Consider the following 13,855-nt stretch of genomic DNA (forward strand, 5'->3'; position numbering starts at 1 on the left):
GCTCAGTTTCTTTTCATGGATTGATCTGGAATATTCGGTGAACTTTTTGTTTTCTTTGTTGACAGTATAGGTTCTTGCAGAGACTAATTTTAAATTAAAACAAAAAACCATTTCTTCTAAATATTTTTGCTTTTTTCGAGATTATATTAAACTGATCTTTTAAAATATATCAATGAGAGTTGGCTATGAGTGGCTGGTTGGATGAAAAGTATTTTCACAGGCTATTGCTGTATAATCTTTAATGTTCGATGGCAAATTCGTTGTGTTAAGGACAGCCGAATTTTAAGATTAAGATTTGTCGCGAATCGAAGCAATTTTCAATTAACTTCGTTTATCTGTTGGTCTTCATTTGTTCTTCATGCAATCATCTGGAGATTTCGGTCTGATTTTTTTATTTTTTAGTGAAAGGTTTTTGTCGCCGCAGTAGAACAAGTTGAGAAAGGTTAGGCTCAAACTCGTTGAGTTCTTGTGCTGAGTTAATCATAATTAATTCCTTCCAGAGGAGGATTAAGTAATCTTTTGTTGCCACTTTAGGGAAATTCACAGCTCCTGTGGCGCAATTGGCTAGCGCGTTCTGCTGTTAAGTGACAGGTTGGTGGTTCAATCCCACCCAGAAGAGGAAAAATTTAGGCAGATGATCTTTTTGTTTATCAATAGGATGCACTTCAATTAATGTCTTCGTTATTAAAAATTGCAATATCACAGATTATGATTGTGTGATTGTCAAACTTTAAAAGAAGTTCAAAAACAGGCTGACTCAAAGTTTACGTGATTGTGACTTGTACATTCAAATAATGAGAACTTTTCAATGTTCAGTTTCTTTTCATGGATTGATCTGGAATATTGGGTGAACTTTTTGTTTTCTTTGTTGACAGCATAGGTTCTTGCAGACACTAATTTTAAAGTAAAACAAAAATCCATTTCTTTTAAATATTTTTGCTTTTTTCGAGATTATATTAAACTAATCTTTTAAAATATATCAATGAGAGTTGGCTATAAGTGGCTGGTTGGATGAAAAGTATTTTTACTGGCTATTGCTCTATAATCTTTAATGTTCGATGGCAAATTTGTTTTTTTAAGGACAGCCGGATTTTAAGACTACGATTTGTCGCAAATTGAAGCAATTTTCAATCAACTTCGTTTAATTTTTGGTGTTCATCTGTTCTTCATGCCGTCATCTGGCGATTTTGGTTTGATTTTTTTTTACTTTTTAGTCAAAGGTTTTTCTCGCAGCAGTAGAAAAAGTTGAGAAAGGTTGGGCTCAAACTTGTTGAGTTTTTTGTGCTGAGTTAATCATAATTAATTCCTTCCAGAGGAGGATTAAGTAATCTTATTTTGCCACATTAGGGAAAAGCACAGCTCCTGTGGCGCAATTGGCTAGCGCGTTCGGCTGTTAACCGAAAGGTTGGTGGTTCAAGCCCACCCAGAAGCGGAAAAATTTAAGCAGAGGATCTTTTTGTTTATCAATAGGATGCACATCAATTAATGTTTTCGTTACTGAAAAATGCAATATCACAGATTATGATTTTTTTTATTGTCAAACTTTAAAAGAAGTCCAAAAACAGACTGACTCAACCTTTTACGTGATTGTGACTTGTACATTCAAATAAAGAATTTTTCAATGCTCAGTTTCTTTTCATGGATTTATCTGGTATATTGGGCGTGCTTTGTTTTCTTGTTAAAAGTATAGGTTCTTGCAGTGCCTAATTTCAAAGCAAAACAAAAAAAAAACCATTTTTTAAAAATATTTTTGCTTTTTTCGAGAATATATAAACTGATCTTTCCTTTTAAAATGTATCAATGAGAGTTGGTTATGAGTGATTGGATCGATGAAAAGTGTTTTAACAGGCTATTGATCTATAATGTTTAATTTTCGATGGCAATTTCGTTATGTTAAGGACAGCCGGATTTTAAGATTACGATTTTTCGCAAATTGAAGCATTTTTCAATTGACTTCGTTTATCTTTTGGTCTTCATTTGTTGTTCATGCAATCATCTGGAGATTTTGGTTTGATTTTTTAAATTTTTAGTCAAAGTGTTTTTGTCGCCGCAGTAGAACAAGTTGAGAAAGTTTGGGCTCAAAGTCGTTGAGTTTTTTGTACTGAGTTCATCATAATTAATTCCTTCCAGAGGAGGATTAAGTAATCTTATTCTGCCACCTTTGGGAAATTCACAGCTCCTGTGGCGCAATTGGCTAGCGCGTTCGGCAGTTAAATGAAAAGTTGATGGTTCAAGCCCACCCAGAAGCGGAAAAATTTAAGCAGATGATCTTTTTCTTTATCAAAAGGATGCACTTCAATTAATGTCTTCGTTACTAAAAAATGCAAAATCACAGATTATGATTGTGTGATTGTCAAACTTTAAAAGAAGTTCAAAAACAGGCTGACTCAAAGTTTACGTGATTGTGACTTGTACATTCAAATAAAGAGAATTTTTCAATGTTCAGTTTCTTTTCATGGATTGATCTGGAATATTGGGCGTGCTTTTTGTTTTCTTTATTAAAAGTATAGGTTCTTGCAGTGCCTAATTTCAAAGTAAAACAAAAAACCATTTTTTAAAAATATTTTTGCTTTTTTCGAGATTATATAAACTGATCTTTTAAAATATATTAATGAGAATTGGTTATGAGTGGCTGGTTCGATGAAAAGCATTTTAACCGGCTATTGCTCTATAATCTTTAATGTTCGATTACAAATTCGTTGTGTTAAGGACAGCCGGATTTTAAGATTACGATTTGTCGCAAATTGAAGCAATTTTCAATTGACTTCGTTTATCCTTTGGTCTTCATTTGTTCTTCGTGCAATCATATGGAGATTTTGGTTTGCTTTTTTACTTTTTAGTCAAAGATTTTTTGTCGCCGCTTTAGAAAAAGTTGCGAAAGGTTGGGCTCAAACTCGTTGAGTTTTTTGTGCTGAGTTATTCATAATTAATTCCTTCCAGAGGAGGATTAAGTTATCTTATTTTGCCACATTAGGGAAATTCAAAGCTCCTGTGGCGCAATTGGGTAGCGCGTTTGCCTGGTAACCGAAAGTTTGGTGGTTCAAGCCCACCCAGAAGCGGAAAAATTTAAGCAGATGATCTTTTTGTTTACACTAGGATGCACTTCAATTAATGTCTTCGTTACTAAAAAATGCAATATCACAGATTATGATTGTGTGATTGTCAAACTTTAAAAGAAGTCCAAAAACAGGCTGACTCAACGTTTACGTGATTGTGACTTGTACATTCAAATAAAGAGAATTTTTCAATGTTCAGTTTCTTTTCATGGATTGATCTGGAATATTGGGCGTGCTTTTTGTTTTCTTTATTAAAAGTATAGGTTCTTGCAGTGCCTAATTTCAAAGTAAAACAAAAATTCATTTTTTAAAAATATTTTTGTATTTTTCGAGATTATGTTAAACTGATCTTTTGAAATATATCAATGAGAGTTGGCTATGAGTGGCTGGTTGGATGAAAAATTTTTTCACGGGCTATTGCTCTATAATCTTTAATGTTCGATGGCAAATTCGTTGTGTTAAGGACAGCCGGATTTTACGATTACAATTTGTCGCAAATTGAAGCAATTTTCAATTAACTTCGTGTATCTTTCGTTCTTCATTTGTTCTTCATGCAATCATCTTGAGATTTTAATTTGATTGTTTTACTTTTTAGTCAAATGTTTTTTGTCGCCGCAGTAGAAAAAGTTGAGAAAGGTTGGGCTCAAACTCATTGAGTTTTTTGTGCTGAGTTAATCATAATTAATTCCTTCCAGAGGAGGATTAAGTCATCTTGTTTTGCCACATTATCGAAATTCACAGCTCTTGTGGCGCAATTGGCTGGCGGGTTCGGCTGTTAACCGAAAGATTGGTGGTGCAAGCCCACCCAGAAGCTGAAAAGTTTAAGCAGATGATCTTTTTGTTTATCAAAAGGGTGCACATCAAATAATGTCTTCGTTGCTAAAAAATGCAATATCACAGATTATGATTGTGTCATTGTCAAACTTTAAAAGAAGTTCAAAAACAGGCTGACTCAAAGTTTACGTGATTGTGACTTGTACATTCAAATAAAGAGAATTTTTCAATGTTCTGTTTCTTTTCATGGATTGATCTGGAATATTGGGCGTGCTTTTTGTTTTCTTTGTTAAAAGTATAGGTTCTTGCAGTGCCTAATTTCAAAGTAAAACAAAAATTCATTTTTTAAAAATATTTTTGCTTTTTTCGAGATTATGTTAAACTGATCTTTTGAAAAATATCAATGAGAGTTGGCTATGGGTGGCTGGTTGGATGAAAAATTTTTTTTCACAGGCTATTACTCTATAATCTTTAATTTTCGATTGCAAATTCGTTGTGTTAAGGACAGCCGGATTTTAAGATTACGATTTGTCGCAAATTGAAGCAATTTTTAATTAACTTCGTTTATCTTTTGGTCATCATTTGTTCTTCATGCAATCATCTGGAGATTTTGGTTTGATTTTTTTTTATTTTTTAGTCAAAGGTTTTTTGTCGCCGCAGTAGAAAAAGTTGAGAAAGGTTGGGCTCAAACTCGTTGAGTTTTTTGTGCTGAGTTAATCATAATTAATTCCTTCGAGAGGAGGATTAAGTAATCTTATTTTGCCACATTAAGGAATTTCACAGCTCTTGTGGCGTAATTGGCTAGCGGGTTCGGCTGTTAACCGAAAGATTGGTGGTTCAAGCCCACCCAGAAGCTGAAAAGTTTAAGCAGATGATCTTTTTGTTTATCAATAGGATGCACATCAATTAATGTCTTCGTTGTTAAAAAATGCAGTATCACGGATTATGATTGTGTCATTGTCAAACTTTAAAAGAAGTTCAAAAACAGGCTGACTCAAAGTTTACGTGATTGTGACTTGTACATTCAAATAAAGAGAATTTTCAATGTTCAGTTTCTTTTCATGGATTGATCGGGAATATTGGGTGTGCTTTCTGTGTTCTTTGTTAAAAGTATAGGTTCTTGCAGTGCCTAATTTCAAAGTAAAACAAATAAACCATTTCTTTTGAATATTTTTGCTTTTTTCGAGATTATATTAAACTGATCTTTTAAATATATCAATGAGAGTTGGCTATGAGTGGCTGGTTAGATGAAAATTTTTTTCACAGGCTATTACTCTATAATCTTTAATGTTCGATTGCAAATTCGTTGTGTTAAGGACAGCCGGATTTTAAGATTACGATTTGTCGCAAATTGAAGCAATTTTTAATTAACTTCGTTTATCTGTTGGTCTTCATTTGTTCTTCATGCAATCATCTGGAGATTTCGGTCTGATTTTTTTATTTTTTAGTGAAAGGTTTTTGTCGCCGCAGTAGAAAAAGTTGAGAAAAGTTGGGCTCAAACTCGTTGAGTTTCTTGTGCTGAGTTAATCATAAATAATTCCTTCCAGAGGAGGATAAAGTAATCTTATCTTGCCACATTAAGGAAATTCACAGCTCCTGTGGCGCAATTTGGTAGCGCGGTCGGCTGTTAACCGAAAGATTGGTGGTTCAAGCCCACCCAGAAGCGGAAAAATTTAAGCAGATGATCTTTTTGTTTATCAATAGGATGCACATCAATTAATGTCTTCGTTGCTAAAAAATGCAATATCACAGATTATGATTGTTTCATTGTCTAACTTTAAAAGATGTTCAAAAACAGGCTGAATCAACGTTTACGTGATTGTGACCTGTACATTCAAATAAAGAGAATTTTTCAAGGTTCAGTTTCTTTTCATGGATTGATCTGGAATATTGGGTGTGCTTTCTGTGTTCTTTGTTAAAATATAGGTTCTTTCAGTGCCTAATTTCAAAGTAAAACAAAAAAACTATTTCTTTTAAATATTTTTGCTTTTTTCGAGATTATATTAAACTGATCTTTTAAAATATATCAATGAGAGTTGGCTATGAGTGGCTGGTTGGATGAAAAGTTTTTTCACAAGCTATTGCTCTATAATCTTTAATGTTCGATTGCAAATTCGTTGTGTTAAGGACAGCCGGATTTTAAGATTACGATTTGTCGCAAATTGAAGTGATTTTTAATTAACTTCGTTTATCTTTTGGTCTTCATTTGTTCTTCATGCGATCATCTGGAGATTTTGGTTTGATTTTTTATTTTTTAGTCAAAGGTTTTTTTGTCGCCGCAGTAGAAAAAGTTGAGAAAGGTTGGGCTCAAACTCGTTGAGTTTCTTGTGCTGAGTTAATCATAAATAATTCCTTCCAGAGGAGGATAAAGTAATCTTATCTTGCCACATTAAGGAAATTCACAGCTCCTGTGGCGCAATTGGGTAGCGGGGTCGGCTGTTAACCGAAAGATTGGTGGTTCAAGCCCACCCAGAAGCGGAAAAATTTTAGCAGATGATCTTTTTGTTTATCAATAGGATGCACATCAATTAATATCTTCGTTGCTAAAATATGCAATATCACAGATTATGATTGTTTCATTGTCTAACTTTAAAAGAAGTTCAAAAACAGGCTGACTCAAAGTTTACGTGATTTTGACCTGTACATTCAAATAAAGAGAATTTTTCAATGTTCAGTTTCTTTTCATGGATTGATCTGCAATATTGGGTGTGCTTTCTGTGTTCTTTGTTAAATTATAGGTTCTTTCAGTGCCTAATTTCAAAGTAAAACAAAAAAACTATTTCTTTTAAATATTTTTGCTTTTTTCGAGATTATATTAAACTGATCTTTTAAAATATATCAATGAGAGTTGGCTATGAGTGGCTGGTTGGATGAAAAGTTTTTTCACAAGCTATTGCTCTATAATCTTTAATGTTCGATTGCAAATTCGTTGTGTTAAGGACAGCCGGATTTTAAGATTACGATTTGTCGCAAATTGAAGTGATTTTTAATTAACTTCGTTTATCTTTTGGTCTTCATTTGTTCTTCATGCGATCATCTGGAGATTTTGGTTTGATTTTTTATTTTTTAGTCAAAGGTTTTTTTGTCGCCGCAGTAGAAAAAGTTGAGAAAGGTTGGGCTCAAACTCGTTGAGTTTCTTGTGCTGAGTTAATCATAAATAATTCCTTCCAGAGGAGGATAAAGTAATCTTATCTTGCCACATTAAGGAAATTCACAGCTCCTGTGGCGCAATTGGGTAGCGGGGTCGGCTGTTAACCGAAAGATTGGTGGTTCAAGCCCACCCAGAAGCGGAAAAATTTTAGCAGATGATCTTTTTGTTTATCAATAGGATGCACATCAATTAATATCTTCGTTGCTAAAATATGCAATATCACAGATTATGATTGTTTCATTGTCTAACTTTAAAAGAAGTTCAAAAACAGGCTGACTCAAAGTTTACGTGATTTTGACCTGTACATTCAAATAAAGAGAATTTTTCAATGTTCAGTTTCTTTTCATGGATTGATCTGCAATATTGGGTGTGCTTTCTGTGTTCTTTGTTAAATTATAGGTTCTTTCAGTGCCTAATTTCAAAGTAAAACAAAAAAACTATTTCTTTTAAATATTTTTGCTTTTTTCGAGATTATATTAAACTGATCTTTTAAAATATATCAATGAGAGTTGGCAATGAGTGGCTGGTTGGATGAAAAGATTTTTCACAAGCTATTGCTCTATAATCTTTAATGTTCGATTGCAAATTTGTTGTGTTAAGGACAGCCGGATTTTAAGATTACGATTTGTCGCAAATTGAAGTGATTTTTAGGTAACTTCGTTTATCTTTTGGTCTTCACTTGTTCTTCATGCGATCATCTGGAGATTTTGGTTTGATTTTTTTATTTTTTTGTCAAAGGTTTTTTTGTCGCCGCAGTAGAAAAAGTTGAGAAATGTTGGGCTCAAACTCGTTGAGTTTCTTGTGCTGAGTTAATCATAAATAATTCCTTCAAGAGGAGGATAAAGTAATCTTATCTTGCCACATTACTGAAATTCACAGCTCTTTTGGCGAAATTGGGTAGCGCGTTCGGCTGTTAACCGAAAGGTTGGTGGTTCAAGCCCACCCAGAAGCGGAAAAATTTAAGCAGATGATCTTTTTGTTTATCAATAGGATGCACATCAATTAATGTCTTCGTTGCTAAAAAATGCAATATCACAGATTATGATTGTTTCATTGTCTAACTTTAAAAAAAGTTCAAAAACAGGCTGACTCAAAGTTTACGTGATTGTGACTTGTACATTCAAATAAAGAGAATTTTTCAATGTTCAGTTTCTTTTCATGGATTGATCTGAAATATTGGGTGTGCTTTCTGTGTTCTTTGTTAAAATATAGGTTCTTTCAGTGCCTAATTTCAAAGTAAAACAAAAAAACCATTTCTTTCAAATATTTTTGCTTTTTTCGAGATTATATTAAACTGATCTTTTAAAATATAACAATGAGAGTTGGCTATGAGTGGCTGGTTGGATAAAAAGTATTTTCACAAGCTATTGCTCTATAATCTTTAATGTTCGATTGCAAATTCGTTCTGTTAAGGACAGCCGGATTTTAAGATTACGATTTGTTGCAAATTGAAACAATTTTCATTTAACTTCGTTTATCTTTGGTCTTCATTTGTTCTTCATGCAATCATCTGTAGATTTTGGTTTGATTTTTTAAATTTTCTAATTAAAAGTTTTTTGTCACCGCAGTAGAAAAAGTTGAGAAAGGGTGGGCTCAAAGTTGTTGAGTTTTTTTTGGTGAGTGAATCATAATTAATTCCTTCCAGAGCAGGATTAAGTATTTTTTTTGCCACATTAGTGAAATTCACGGCTCCTGTGGCGCAATTCGCTAGCGCGTTCGGCTGTTAACCGAAAGGTTGGTGGTTCAAGCCCACCCAGAATCGGAAAAATTTAAGCAGATGATCTTTTTGTTTATCAATAGGATGCACATCAATTAATGTCTTCGTTGCTAAAAATGCAATATCACAGATTATGATTGTGTCATTGTCAAACTTTAAAAGAAGTTCAAAAACAGGCTGACTCAAAGTTTACGTGATTGTGACTTGTACATTAAAATAAAGAGAATTTTTCAATGTTCAGTTTCTTTTCATGGATTGATCTGTAATATTGGGTGTGCTTTCTGTGTTCTTTGTTAAAATATAGGTTCTTTCAGTGCCTAATTTCAAAGTAAAACAAAAGAACCATTTCTTTTAAATATTTTTGCTTTTTTCGAGATTATATTAAACTGATCTTTTAAAATATATCAATGAGAGTTGGCTATGAGTGGCTGGTTGGATGAAAAGTATTTTCACAAGCTATTGCTCTATAATCTTTAATGTTCGATTGCAAATTCGTTGTGTTAAGGACAGCCGGATTTTAAGATTACGATTTGTCGCAAATTGAAGCAATTTTCATTTAACTTCTCATATCTTTGGTCTTCATTTGTTCTTCATGCAATTATCTGTAGATTTTGGTTTGATTTTTCAATTTTCTAACTAAAGGTTTTTTGTCGCCGCAGTAGGAAAAGTTGAGAAAGGTTGGGCTCAAACTCGTTGAGTTTTTTGTGCTGAGTTAATCGTAATTAATTCCTTCCAGAGGAGGATTAAGTAATGTTAATTTGCCACATTACGGAAATTCACAGCTCCTGTGGCGCAATTGGCTAGCGCGTTCGGCTGTTAACCGAATGGTTGGTGGTTCAAGCCAAACCAGAAGCGGAAAACTTTAAGCAGATGATCTTTTTGTTTATCAATAGGATGCACATCAATTGATGTCTTCGTTGCTAAAAATGCAGTATCACAGATTATGATTGTGTCATTGTCAAACTTTAAAAGAAGTTCAAAAACAGGCTGACTCAAAGTTTACGTGATTGTGACTTGTACATTAAAATAAAGAGAGTTTTTCAATGTTCAGTTTCTTTTCTTGGATTGATCTGGAATATTGGGTGTGCTTTCTGTGTTCTTTGTTAAAATATAGGTTCTTTCAGTGCCTAATTTCAAAGTAAAACAAAAAACCATTTCTTTTAAATATTTTTGCTTTTTTCGAGATTATATTAAACTGATCTTTTAAAATATATCAATGAGAGTTGGCTATGAGTGGCTGGTTGGATGAAAAGTATTTTCACAAGCTATTGCTCTATAATCTTTAATGTTCGATTGCAAATTCGTTGTGTTAAGGACAGCCGGATTTTAAGATTACGATTTGTCGCAAATTGAAGCAATTTTCATTTAACTTCTCATATCTTTGGTCTTCATTTGTTCTTCATGCAATTATCTGTAGATTTTGGTTTGATTTTTCAATTTTCTAATTAAAGGTTTTTTGTCGCCGCAGTAGGAAAAGTTGAGAAAGGTTGGGCTCAAACTCGTTGAGTTTTTTGTGCTGAGTTAATCGTAATTAATTCCTTCCAGAGGAGGATTAAGTAATGTTAATTTGCCACATTACGGAAATTCACAGCTCCTGTGGCGCAATTGGCTAGCGCGTTGGCTGTTAACCGAAAGGTTGGTGGTTCAAGCCCACCCAGAAGCGGAAATTTTTAAGCAGATGATCTTTTTGTTTATCAATAGGATGCACATCAATTAATGTCTTCGTTGCTAAAAATGCAGTATCACAGATTATGATTGTGTCATTGTCAAACTTTAAAAGAAGTTCAAAAACAGGCTGACTCAAAGTTTACGTGATTGTGACTTGTACATTAAAATAAAGAGAGTTTTTCAATGTTCAGTTTCTTTTCTTGGATTGATCTGGAATATTGGTTGTGCTTTCTGTGTTCTTTGTTAAAATATAGGTTCTTTCAGTGCCTAATTTCAAAGTAAAACAAAAAACCATTTCTTTTAAATATTTTTGCTTTTTTCGAGATTATATTAAACTGATCTTTTAAAATATATCAATGAGAGTTGGCTATGAGTGGCTGGTTGGATGAAAAGTATTTTCACAAGCTATTGCTCTATAATCTTTTATGTTCGATTGCAAATTCGTTGTGTTAAGGACAGCCGGATTTTAAGACTACGATTTGTCGCAAATTGAAGCAATTTTCATTTAACTTCTCATATCTTTGGTCTTCATTTGTTCTTCATGCAATTATCTGTAGATTTTGGTTTGATTTTTCAATTTTCTAATTAAAGGTTTTTTGTCGCCGCAGTAGGAAAAGTTGAGAAAGGTTGGGCTCAAACTCGTTGAGTTTTTTGTGCTGAGTTAATCGTAATTAATTCCTTCCAGAGGAGGATTAAGTAATGTTAATTTGCCACATTACAGAAATTCACAGCTCCTGTGGCGCAATTGGCTAGCGCGTTCGGCTGTTAACCGAAAGGTTGGTGGTTCAAGCCCACCCAGAAGCGGAAAACTTTAAGCAGATGATCTTTTTGTTTATCAATAGGATGCACATCAATTAATGTCTTCGTTGCTAAAAATGCAGTATCACAGATTATGATTGTGTCATTGTCAAACTTTAAAAGAAGTTCAAAAACAGGCTGACTCAAAGTTTACGTGATTGTGACTTGTACATTAAAATAAAGAGAGTTTTTCAATGTTCAGTTTCTTTTCTTGGATTGATCTGGAATATTGGTTGTGCTTTCTGTGTTCTTTGTTAAAATATAGGTTCTTTCAGTGCCTAATTTCAAAGTAAAACAAAAAACCATTTCTTTTAAATATTTTTGCTTTTTTCGAGATTATATTAAACTGATCTTTTAAAATATATCAATGAGAGTTGGCTATGAGTGGCTGGTTGGATGAAAAGTATTTGCACAAGCTATTGCTCTATAATCTTTAATGTTCGATTGCAATTTCGTTGTGTTAAGGACAGCCGGATTTTAAGATTACGATTTGTCGCAAATTGAAGCAATTTTCATTTAACTTCTCATTTCTTTGGTCTTCATTTGTTCTTCATGCAATTATCTGTAGATTTTGGTTTGATTTTTCAATTTTCTAATTAAAGGTTTTTTGTCGCCGCAGTAGGAAAAGTTGAGAAAGGTTGGGATCAAACTCGTTGAGTTTTTTGTGCTGAGTTAATCGTAATTAATTCCTTCCAGAGGAGGATTAAGTAATCTTACTTTGCCACATTAAGGAAATTCACAGCTCCTGTGGTGCAATTGGCTAGCGCGTTCGGCTGTTAACCGAAAGGTTGGTGGTTCAAGCCCAACCAGAAGCGGAAAAATTTAAGCAGATGATCTTTTTGTTTATCAATAGGATGCACATCAATTAATGTCTTCGTTGCTAAAACTGCAATATCACAGATTATGATTGTGTCATTGTCAAACTTTAAAAGAAGTTCAAAAACAGGCTGACTCAAAGTTTACGTGATTGTGACTTGTACTTTCAAATAAAGAGAATTTTTCAATGTTCAGTCTCTTTTCATGGATTGATCTGGAACATTGGGTGTGCTTTTTGTGTTCTTTGTTAAAAGTATAGGTTCTTTCAGTGCCTAATTTCAAAGTAAAACAAAAAACCATTTCTTTTAAATATTTTTGCTTCTTTAGAGATTATATTAAACTGATCTTTTAAAACATATCATTGAGAGTTGGCTATGAGTGGCTGGTTGGATGAAAAGTATTTTCACAAGCTATTGCTCTATAATCTTTAGTGTTCGATTGCAAATTCGTTGTGTTAAGGACAGCCGGATTTTAAGATTACGATTTGTCGCAAATTGAAGTGATTTTTAATTAACTTTGTTTATCTTTTGGTCTTCATTGGTTCTTCGTGCAATCATCTGGAGATTTTGGTTTGATTTTCTTACTTTTTAGTCAAAGGTTTTTTTGTCGCCGCAGTAGAAAAAGATGAGAAAGGTTGGGCTCAAACTCGTTGAGTTTTTTGTGCTGAGTTAATCGTAATTAATTCCTTCCAGAGGAGGATTAAGTAATGTTAATTTGCCACATTACAGAAATTCACAGCTCCTGTGGCGCAATTGGCTAGCGCGTTCGGCTGTTAACCGAAAGGTTGGTGGTTCAAGCCCACCCAGAAGCGGAAAACTTTAAGCAGATGATCTTTTTGTTTATCAATAGGATGCACATCAATCAATGTCTTCGTTGCTGAAAAATGCAATATCTAAGATTATGATTGTGTCATTGTCAAACTTTAAAAGAAGTTCAAAAACAGGCTGACTCAAAGTTTACGTGATTGTGACTTGTACTTTCAAATAAAGAGAATTTTTCAATGTTCAGTCTCTTTTCATGGATTGATCTGGAACATTGGGTGTGCTTTTTGTGTTCTTTGTTAAAAGTATAGGTTCTTTCAGTGCCTAATTTCAAAGTAAAACAAAAAACCATTTCTTTTAAATATTTTTGCTTTTTTCGAGATTATATTAAACTGATCTTTTAAAATATATCAATGAGAGTTGGCTATGAGTGGCTGGTTGGATGAAAAGTATTTTCACAAGCTATTGCTCTATAATCTTTAATGTTCGATTGCAAATTCGTTGTGTTAAGGACAGCCGGATTTTAAGATTACGATTTGTCGCAAATTGAAGCAATTTTCATTTAACTTCTCATATCTTTGGTCTTCATTTGTTCTTCATGCAATTATCTGTAGATTTTGGTTTGATTTTTCAATTTTCTAATTAAAGGTTTTTTGTCGCCGCAGTAGGAAAAGTTGAGAAAGGTTGGGCTCAAACTCGTTGAGTTTTTTGTGCTGAGTTAATCGTAATTAATTCCTTCCAGAGGAGGGTTAAGTAATCTTATTTTGCCACATTACGGAAATTCACAGCTGTGGCGCAATTGGCTAGCGCGTTCGGCTGTTAACCGAAAGGTTGGTGGTTTAAGCCCACCCAGAAGCGGAAAAATTTAAGCAGATGATCTTTTTGTTTATCAATAGGATGCACATCAATCAATGTCTTCGTTGCTGAAAAATGCAATATCTAAGATTATGATTGTGTCATTGTCAAACTTTAAAAGAAGTTCAAAAACAGGCTGACTCAAAGTTTACGTGATTGTGACTTGTACTTTCAAATAAAGAGAATTTTTCAATGTTCAGTCTCTTTTCATGGATTGATCTGGAACATTGGGTGTGCTTTTTGTGTTCTTTGTTAAAAG

General features: G+C 33.5%; 1 protein-coding gene and 9 non-coding genes across 10 annotated transcripts in view; all 10 read left to right on the forward strand.

Moving 5' to 3' along the window:
* The window catches only part of LOC142351596 (xaa-Pro aminopeptidase ApepP-like), a 702,879-nt gene that overhangs the window by 422,584 nt on the left and 266,440 nt on the right, over positions 1-13,855 (forward strand). The window lies entirely within an intron of this gene.
* On the forward strand, positions 1,359-1,432 carry Trnan-guu (transfer RNA asparagine (anticodon GUU)). The gene has a single exon. It is a non-coding gene; the product is annotated as a tRNA-Asn (tRNA).
* On the forward strand, positions 2,986-3,059 carry Trnat-ggu (transfer RNA threonine (anticodon GGU)). The gene has a single exon. It is a non-coding gene; the product is annotated as a tRNA-Thr (tRNA).
* Positions 5,423-5,496, forward strand: Trnan-guu (transfer RNA asparagine (anticodon GUU)). Its single transcript has one exon. It is a non-coding gene; the product is annotated as a tRNA-Asn (tRNA).
* Trnan-guu (transfer RNA asparagine (anticodon GUU)) lies at positions 8,670-8,743 on the forward strand. The gene has a single exon. It is a non-coding gene; the product is annotated as a tRNA-Asn (tRNA).
* Trnan-guu (transfer RNA asparagine (anticodon GUU)) lies at positions 9,480-9,553 on the forward strand. The gene has a single exon. It is a non-coding gene; the product is annotated as a tRNA-Asn (tRNA).
* On the forward strand, positions 11,097-11,170 carry Trnan-guu (transfer RNA asparagine (anticodon GUU)). Its single transcript has one exon. It is a non-coding gene; the product is annotated as a tRNA-Asn (tRNA).
* Trnan-guu (transfer RNA asparagine (anticodon GUU)) lies at positions 11,906-11,979 on the forward strand. The gene has a single exon. It is a non-coding gene; the product is annotated as a tRNA-Asn (tRNA).
* On the forward strand, positions 12,718-12,791 carry Trnan-guu (transfer RNA asparagine (anticodon GUU)). The gene has a single exon. It is a non-coding gene; the product is annotated as a tRNA-Asn (tRNA).
* Trnan-guu (transfer RNA asparagine (anticodon GUU)) lies at positions 13,529-13,599 on the forward strand. The gene has a single exon. It is a non-coding gene; the product is annotated as a tRNA-Asn (tRNA).

This window comes from Convolutriloba macropyga, chromosome 13 (assembly GCF_964194025.1).
Source record: "Convolutriloba macropyga chromosome 13, txConMacr16.3, whole genome shotgun sequence".
Classification (NCBI taxonomy): domain Eukaryota; kingdom Metazoa; phylum Xenacoelomorpha; order Acoela; family Convolutidae; genus Convolutriloba; species Convolutriloba macropyga.